Below are 9,818 nucleotides of genomic sequence, written 5' to 3'. Positions count from 1 at the left end.
CTGATACAGTTTGGATGTTTGTCCCCTCCAAATCTCATGTTGAAGTGTGACTTCCAGTGTTGGAGGTGAGACCTAGAGGGAGGTGTTTGGGTCATGGAAGCAGATCCCTCATGAATGGCTTGATGCTGTCCTTGGGGTAAAGAGTGAATTCTTACTATTAGTTCATGCGAGAGCTGGTTGTTTAAAAGAGTGTGGCATCTCTCCCTTCTCTCTCACTTGTTCTCTTGCTGTGTGACATACTAGCTCCCCTTCCTTTCTGTCATGACCAAAAGCTTCCTGAGGCCTTACCAGAAGCTGGGCAGATGCTGTAACTTGCTTCCTGTACAGCCTGCAGAACCATGAGCCAAATAAACCTCTTTTCTTTATATATTACCCAGCCTCAGGTATTCCTTTATAGCAACACAAAATGGACTAACACAATCACCAGGCACCATGTACTTAATATGTACAATGTAAATATACAATGTAATATTATATATTTAACATATATAGTTATATTTTTAACATACATATACTTCTATATAACATATTAAATTATATAACATATTAAATGATAATACATAATAGTTTTATTTATATACAATTCACATGGTATACAATTCATCCATTTAAAGTGTACATTTCAATGGTTTTAATATGTTCACACAGTTGTGCAACCACTACCACAATCAACTTTAGAACATTTCTTTTCCTCAAAAAACCCCCAAATGAAACCCTGTGTGTGACTGGGCACAGTGGCTCACACCTGTAATCCCAGCACTCTGAGAGACCAAGGTGGGTGGATCACTTGAGGTCAGGAGTTTGAGATCAGCCTGGCCCACATGGTAAAACTCTAGCTCTACTAAAAATCCATAAAAAATTAACTGGGCATGTTGGTGCATGCCTGTAATCCCAGCTACTCAGGAGGCTGAGACAGGAGAATCACTTGAATCCAGGAGGCAGAGGTTGCCGTGAGCCAAGATAGCACCACTGCACTCCAGCCTGGGTGACAGAGCAAGACCCTGTCTCTAAAGAAGATGAAAAAAACCTGTATGCATTGCAGCCACTCCCCATTTCTCTCCAATCTCCCTCCCACAGTCCAAGGCAACCACTGATCTACTTTCTGTCTCTATAAACTTGCCTGTTCCTGACATTTCATATAAATGGAATCATGAAACATGTGGCCTTTTGTGTCTGGCTTCCTTCATTTAATGTAATATTTTCAAGGTTCATCCATGTTGTAGCAAGGATCAGTACTTCAGTCCTATTATGTTGGAATAAATTCCATTGTGTGCATATAGCACATTTTGTTTATCCTTTCATTAGTTGATAGACATTTGGGTTGTTTCTACTTTTTGGCTATTATGAATGATGCTGCTATGAACATTGGTGTACAAGGTTTTGTGTGGATATATAGTTTAATTTTCCCCAGGAATGGAATTGCTGGGTCATAAGGTAACTCTTTGGTTTTTCTAAGGAACTACCATACTGTTTTTCAAGGTGGCTGCACAATTTTGCATTCCCTCTAGTAGAGTATGAGGGTTCTGATTTCATCACATTCTCTCCAAACTTTATAAAGTTCCTTGGGGAGCCTGCTTCAACAAACAGGGCACTAAATGGCAATTCTGCAAATGCTTACTGACAAGTAGGCACCCTTCAGCATCAGTCACTACTCATTCTTGTTTGCACCTTTAGTTTATCTCTTTTTTTCCCTAGTGACCAAAGATATTCTGACAAGAGTTCATTCAAGTTGCCTAAAATTCTGGATTAGTGAGGTTTGACCATCCAGGAAATCTCCTATCAGGCAGTTTGCTGCTTTCAGCTGTCATCAGTTGATTCATTCATTGATTCAGCAAACATTCTGTGAGCACCTATCATGTGCCAGCCACAGTGCCAGGAACTAGGTACATGAATATGAATCAGACTTGTGGTTTTATGCTTATAACCACTAGAGGTTCTGGGATCCTTTTGAGAATCTGATGAAAATTTTGGACCTCCTCCCCAGAAAAGCTCGTGCCCACACAGACATATGTGCATAATTTTATGTGTTTATGGCCTCCTTGAAGATGATCAATAGATTTATTAGGGAGTCTTCTTGAAGGTCATACAAAGATTTCCAGGTTCAGAATCATTGTTGTATTCCAATAAATGAACAAAAAATATGGTGTCTTATTTGTGTCATTATTATTATAAAACACCTTGAAGTTTGATTCCTAATCAAAGATTTTCTTCCTCCTACTGCAGGATTTGTGGGCTTTGGTATTTGAACATGGGTGCCTAGGCTGTATGCATGGGATATTTGGGGTGCTGCAGCTTCAGCAGGCAGCTCTACAGGCATGCTCCCTGCCCTTATGAAGCCTGCAATCTGGGGATGGACTCCTGTTCACACCTGACCTAGGCTTTCTCAGAAATCGTTGATGGATCTCATGAGATCATCTGAGCTCTGGCTCTCATCCACAGTGTGCCAGGGCTGGGCACAGTGGCTCATGCCTGTCATCCCAGTGCTTTGGGAGGCTGAAGTGGAAGGATCGCTTAAGACCAGGAGTTTGGGACCAACCTGGGCAACATGGCCAGACTCCATGTCTAAAAAAATGAATTTGATTTTTTAAAAAAGTAAAATAAATAAATAAATACAAACAAAGAAAGAAAAGACAAAAACAGCGGGCCAGGAAGAATCAAGGATGAAATGAGCAGAAGAGAGGCATGCAGGCAGTGGGGCCCTTTTGGTGTCAGCATGCCTGGATCACACCAGCCTTGGGAACCTCCAATGAAGACGGGTGTTGCAGGTTACTGAGTCCAGCCTGGTCTTTTAGATGACATCAGGGCCCAATTAAGGGTTTAGGAACAAATACACCTAGACTGGTGGAAACCAAGAGGGGACATCTGTGGGCGTGCAACGAAGCCAACGAGTGTAGCCACAAACATCTTCAACATCTGGAAGGTCTATGGTGACATTTTGTGGTGTTTTCTACATCACACAACCAAAATCCTATTAAACCAAGGAGAAAGAGCAGATTCTCTCACCTGCGTCCTGAAGGAATGCATCTGAGCAGATATAGGAATCTTTCTGGGGTGAGTGATTTCTGGGGCGAGTGACATCTTTTTGGCGTGTGTGATTCACAGGTTTCTTTTGCTGAATGCTAGGTAACTTCTTGGGGCTCCCATTTCCTTTCTCTCTCCTCAACATCACACAAAAGGAATGTGGAAATGTATGGACCAGGAGGCAGCCAGCTGCTGCAGAGCAGGCACTAAAGGAGCACAAAACAAAACCTTATTTATGAACCCTGGGTGTCTTGGAGTGGGACTGTCCGGGAACAGGTAAGCCTGGGAAAATGGAGGCAGGTGTTGATTTCAGCATGGGCCAGCTCCTCAGATGCTTATTATGTTCCTGTGATTATGGGCTTCTCATCGGTCACAGCCTCCTTTGAAAAGCTCTGGACTCTTTCCCCATACACTATGGTGAACAATTTGAGGAGGGGTTTGAATCATTGCAGGACAATCATGGGTCACTGGTAGTCCCTAGAAAGCAAACCTTACCTTGTGTAGTCCACTGAGGGAACTGAAATGTGGTATGTACTGCAATTATTGCTATTAAAGAAGCTTACAATAATCAAAATCAAGTGTTGGCAAACTTTTTCTTAAAGGACCAGAGAGTAAATATTTGAGGATTTTGTGAACCATGCAGTCTGTTGTTGCAACTTCTCAGCCCACGGTTGCAGTGTGGAAACGGCCACAGACAATGCATAAATGAATGGGCATGGTTGTGGGTTCCAATAAAACTTCCCTTACAAGAACAGGCAGTGGGCCAAATCTGGCTCTTGGGCTATAGTTTTCCTACCCCTGATAATATTATAATACTTTTTAGGAATGAACACTCACCATGAGCCAGGAGCTGAGCTATGTGTTTATGGTATTATCCCCATTTCACAGAAGCTGAATCAGTTTCAGAGAGGTTTCATAACTTGCCCAAGGCCACGCCGCTAGTAACTGATGGAGCAGAGATTCTGATTTCATTGCTTTGTTCCTAAGAAATGGTTACAAAAAGTATTATGAAGGATGGGAGGTTAGAGACATAATGATATTGTTATTAAATTATTACAAGTATCAACTAATAATACATAATGAGAACATTTCTTGAGAGTCTTCTATGTGCTGAGAACTATGCTAAGTGCCTCCTACAGTGCTAATGTCTGAATGTTGTGTGTCCCTCCAAAAATTCGTATGTTAAAATCCTTACCCCCAAGGTGAGGGTATTAGGAGGTGAGGACTTTTGGGAGGTGATTGTGTTGTCTTGATTAGGATTAGTGCCCTTGCAAGAGACCCCAGAGAGGACCTCCCCTACTCTGACATGAAGTTACAGTGAAAAGATGGCTATGAGGAAGGACCCTCACCAGACTCTGAATCTGCCAGTGTCTTGACCTTGGACTTCCCAGCCTCTAGAACTGTGAGCAATAAATGTTTGTTGTTTGTAAGCAACCCAGTTATGATATTTTGTTACAGAAGCCCAAATGGATGAAGGCATACTGATTAACACGTATCATCCCCACCACAACCTGCTATTACTATTATTACGCCCATCAGGGAACTGAGGCACAGAGAGGTTAAGCCACTTGCCTTAGGTCACACAGCTGTCAAGTATGAGGGCAGGATTCAAACCTACACTGTGCCCTCTACCTCCCCCAGTTGCTATTTTGAAGCCCACACACGCTACAATAATATCCCATTTATCATCTGATAGGGCTTGGGCCCTGACTAATAACAACGTAGCCCTACATGAGGATCCTGGGCTCCTAGCTAACAAGCGATACCCCTTTATTTCCTGGATCATGGGTTGGTCCCAGGAGACCATCCTGTGTAACTGCGGTTTAACCAACTGATCAGGAAATATTTTAATATTTACAGAACTGGTACAACTCTCGTAGCTGTGCCACTATAAGGTGAGGGCTTTCTAAGGAGGCCGGCCTGGGTGGTGGGGTGCGTGGATGAGCAGAGCAGGAGGCCCAGGTGGTGACCAGAATTCCCCGGGCGTCAGGTTCCTAGCTCAGATGCCAGTAGAGGGATCTGAGGCCTGGGACCCCTGAGCAAATAAACTCAGTCCCTGGGCCTCACCCACCCAGGCCCAGGGCCAACGCCCCCACTTCTCCCATCTCTCTGCAGTGGCAGCAGCCTGAGTCCTGAGTCAGAGGCTCCCACAGGAAAATAAACTTTCTGTACTAAGAGGAGGAGGGGGAAGCTTACTTTTCAAAAATAGGAAAGGCAGCCCCGTTGCTATGACGAATTCCTCGTGTTGCTCCGTGTTTTTGAAAATTTTTTATTTTTTTTTATGACCCACATAAAAAGGTACATACAGCCTCGTTGTAAAAATACATGGAAAAACCTCCATCTTATGCCCGATTCAAGTGAGGATCAAGATATGAGGCAAGGAGAGCTTGTTTTAAAGTCTTTGAAGGCTCTGGGATCTCTGACATTTGGGGACACCACCCCACATCATGGTGAACCTCAAAATGCGTGTTTCTTATAAAAATATCTGGAAAGGTTTTAAAATAGTTCATACAATCTGGGCTTTTATGAAGAATAAATTATTCATCGTGTTCTCGTGACTTGTGCTCTTCTATTTCCAACGACAGGAGGGCCGTGGAGGTGCAGCTGATTCACTCATGTATTGCAGACGTTGAACCAGACGTTTATTAATTTTGATGTCGCAGTTTCCTTTTGGTGTTCTGGGGCCAACTCGCTTATGATTACAGGTTTCAAATATCTCTGCAGGCCCTTAACAAGCTGGTGGGCTCCAGGTTCTGGGCCCCAAGTGTGGGGCCATGGGGGCAGGGCCAGGGTCAGGAGCACCAAGCAACTCCTGGGGCCTCAGTTTACCCATATGCAAAATGGGAGTGTTTCAGGATAAAATATGTAGAAAGTTGGAGATAGAGAGGGAGAAAGAGGAAGGAGAAAGAGGATATAATGGTGAAATCGATGGGATAGAATACAAATAATTGGCAAATTGTTTATATTTGGTAAATATAAATAATTTATATTTATAAATAAATATAAACTTACCATATTATTTATATTTACAAAATATATGTAGTTATAAATATATTTTTACAAAATATGTATAGTTATAAATATATTTTTACAAAATATGTATAGTTATAAATATATTTTTACAAAATATGTATAGTTATAAATATATTTTTACAAAATATGTATAGTTATAAATATATTTTTACAAAATATGTATAGTTATAAATATATTTTTACAAAATATGTATAGTTATAAATATATTTTTACAAAATATGTAGTTATAAATATATATTTTACAAAATATATAGTTATAAATATATATTTTACAAAATATATGTTATAAATATATATTTACAAAATATATATTTACAAAATATATATTTACAAAATATAATTTACAAAATATATATTTTACAAAATATAATTTACAAAATATATATTTTACAAAATATATATTTTACAAGAAGTTCTTAAGTTTATATTTACCCTCAGTTGCCAATTATTTATATTTTAATAAATGAATATAAATTTAAAATATTTTAATAAATATAAATTTAAAATAGTTTATTAAATAAAATATTTATTTAAAATATTCTACTACATAAAATATTTATTTAAAATACTTTAATAAATAAAATATTATTTTAAATACTTTAATAAATATATTTTAATAAATGTAAACTCCCTATAATGGAGTTTCTTGTACTATTCTTGCCACTTTTTTGTAAGTTTGAAATTATGTAAAAATGAAAAGTCTTCCCCACACCCCAGGTAGTGGTGGGAAGAGGGGGTGTCGGATTAATTGGGAGACTTTGAGCTGTGCTCAGATGAAGCCTGGGACGACCCCAGGGGACCCAGCATGTCGAAAGAAGTGGCTCCACTGTCCCTGTCTTCCTTAACTAAGCAGGTCCATTTTTGTACGCCTTGTATTTTGGGGCTCCATATGGATTCTTCTGGGAAAAAGGGGTCCTTTAAAAAGAAAGCCAGAGACTGGTGGCTGTGGAGGTGCCCCAGGACTTGGGTCTAAGGATTTTGATATGGTTTGGCTCTGTGTCCCACTCAAATCTCACGTTGAATTGCAATTCCCAATGTTGGGGGAGAGACCTGGTGGGCGGTGGCAGTCCAGGGGGCAGAGACAGATGCACACATGGTGAAGCAAAAAAGCAGTGTGATTTGAGAAAGCATGAATGTGTTGGCCAAGTACAGATATGCTTGGCAGAAGGATGATCAGGTAGATGGGAAGAGAAGAAACAATCCTGGAAGGCTGCCTGGAGGACAGGACATCTGAGCTAGATTTTGAAAGATGACCAGGAGGTTACTTGGTGGCTGGGCACATGGTAGTGAGAGGGTATTTCTGGCCAAAGGGGCAGTTCTAACAAAGGTGTGGAGTCTTTAAATTGCATGATAGGTTCAGAGTAGGAGGGGAAGAGGTAGGCCATGCAGCTAGGGGGATGGCCAGGGGTGAGGCCACCAGAAGCCCCTGTGTCTGTGTGTGTGAAATGGGGGCTGGTGGAGTTCTCTGGGAGTTGGGAGATTAGATCAGCTGCTCAAGACTTGCGATGTGGCTTTGGGCAGTCACTAAACTTCTCTGGGCCTCCATTCTCCATGTCTCTCCCCACTGCATGTCTCTCACCCCCCAGAAATGGAAGCTTTCGCAGAACGAAGCTATGTGCAGTTGGACGTCACCTGAGTGTTGGGGAACAGCCACAGGTCTCATCAGCTCTGAGCTCCTCCCATCCCAGTCTGGGGTCTAGGAAAAATGCTCTAGAGCAACCTTGCCCAGCCCTCCGACCCCTCCCAGGCATCCAGGGTGGTCCCACCACCCCCAGAGTGGAAAACTACCTTTTTCAGAAGGGGCTGGGTAGGTGGGGTCCCCAGGGCTCACCAGAGAGCAGTGGGCCTTGCCCTCCCCCATCAGAGAAAACCCCTCTGCTGGCCTTAGAGGTGGGGCCTCCTGACTCCCCATCCTCACTGAGGGCCATTAACCCTTCAGTGCTGTTAACCCTTTCCAGCTTGGACAAAAGTCTGGGGGCCTGGATGCTCATCTAATGGACAGAACAGACTAGGCTGCCAGTTTTTTCCTTCTGTTTCTCTTTCTCAGTTCCAAACCCTCAGCTTCACAATTGTCTGTCTTTCCACCTCAGTCTCCAAGTCCTCAAGAAACTCCCTCCTCCTTCCCCCTCCTTCTCTGAGCCTGGTCTATAGGACAGAAGTAACTCTCACAGTTCCTGAAACACTGCACAGACATGAATCCTGTTTCCAATAAAATATTTGTCTGGGGGCATAGCACGTGTCTGGTGACAGCTCAATGCTCAACTTTCGTGTCTTGGTAACTCTGCAGTCCTCTCCGTGGTTAAGAACTAGAACTCAGACTTCAGGAATGCTCCCCTGTGTCCTTGGCCCAGCTGGCCTGAGTTGGTTGCTGACTTTGGCCATCCATTTATTCATTCATTTAACATATACATGTATTGAGCAGCTTCTTTGTCCCTGGCCCCAGTCCCTGTCCCCAGTCCCTGTCCCCCTGGAGCTTTAGGTGTGGAGGGAGGAAATATACTTTGCACACATCATCATGGCATTACGATTGAGGATGGTGCTGTGGTGGAGTTCAGGGTGCCATGAGAGGTTGGGAGAAAGTGACATTTCAGCTGACCTCTGAAGGTCCTGCTCCCCCTAGGTTTCTCTCCAGCTGTGCCATCCCTTTAGTTTTTCTCCATCTTGGAAGATGAGGTTGGCAAGAACCAGGTTATGGGGGATTTTGATAGACCAGAATCAAGACACTGTAATAGGGAGCCATGAAATGTTGTTGAGCAGTGGAGTGACACAAAACAAAATAGCACGTCAGGATGGCCAGTTCTGCGTGTCCCAAGACACAATTGAGGGCCTGCATTTGGGAATGTGGCCTTTTTCCCCCTCATAAAACCCACCTCCTGAACAAGGTATGTGGCCTTTTTAATGCTCAATAGAAGGGGGTGGAAATCCAATATTTACTACATGACAGTTGGGCTAGACAGTTTTCTAAGCATGTTATGTGTATCAACTCTAATTTTCCCACCAACCTTTTGAGGTAGGGACTCTATTAGATTCAGGGAGGTTAGGAAATTGCACAAGCCCACACAGCTAGCAAGTGGAGCAGAGACTCAAACCCAGATCTGCCTGCCCCCAAGCCCAATGTTCTGGTCTTCTTTGAAACAGCTCTTGTATTAGATTTCTACTGCTGCTAGAATAAATCACCACAAACTTAGTGGCTTAAAATAATACAGATTTGTATCCCTACAGTTCTGGAGCTCAGAAGTCCAAAATGAGCCTCATGGGCTAAAATCAAAGTTTTCGTAGGGCTGGTTCCTCTTGGAGGCTGCAGGGGAGAATCTATTCTTTGCCTCTTCTGGTGTCTGCAGGCTGCCCACACTCCTTGGCTCCTGGTCACATCAGTAAATCTCTGCTTCCTTCATCACCCCACTGCCTTCTCCCTGCCCTGATCTCCTGCCTTACTCTTAATAGGACTCTTAATAGGACACTGGGCTCGCCTGGATGATCCAGGCTAATCTCCCCATCTCAAGATCTGTAATTCAATCACATCTGCAAAATCCTTTCCCTTTTACCACCTAAGGTAACATAGGTAACGTATTCTCGGGTTCTGTGGATTGGGATGTGGGTATCTTGGGGGACCATTATTCTGCCTGTCACAGTCTTCCAGCCTATTTTGCCCTCTGCTCCTTTAAAGGCTGCTTGCATCTTCAGGACGTGTTAGTTGCCTGAGAATCTTTTATTTTTATTTTTATTTTTATTTTTAAGACAGAGTCTTGCGTGGTGGCCCAGG

The sequence above is a fragment of the Pan paniscus genome, chromosome 10 (genome assembly GCF_029289425.2).
Source record: "Pan paniscus chromosome 10, NHGRI_mPanPan1-v2.0_pri, whole genome shotgun sequence".
NCBI lineage: Eukaryota > Metazoa > Chordata > Mammalia > Primates > Hominidae > Pan > Pan paniscus.
Note: the sequence above shows the minus strand (reverse complement) of the source record.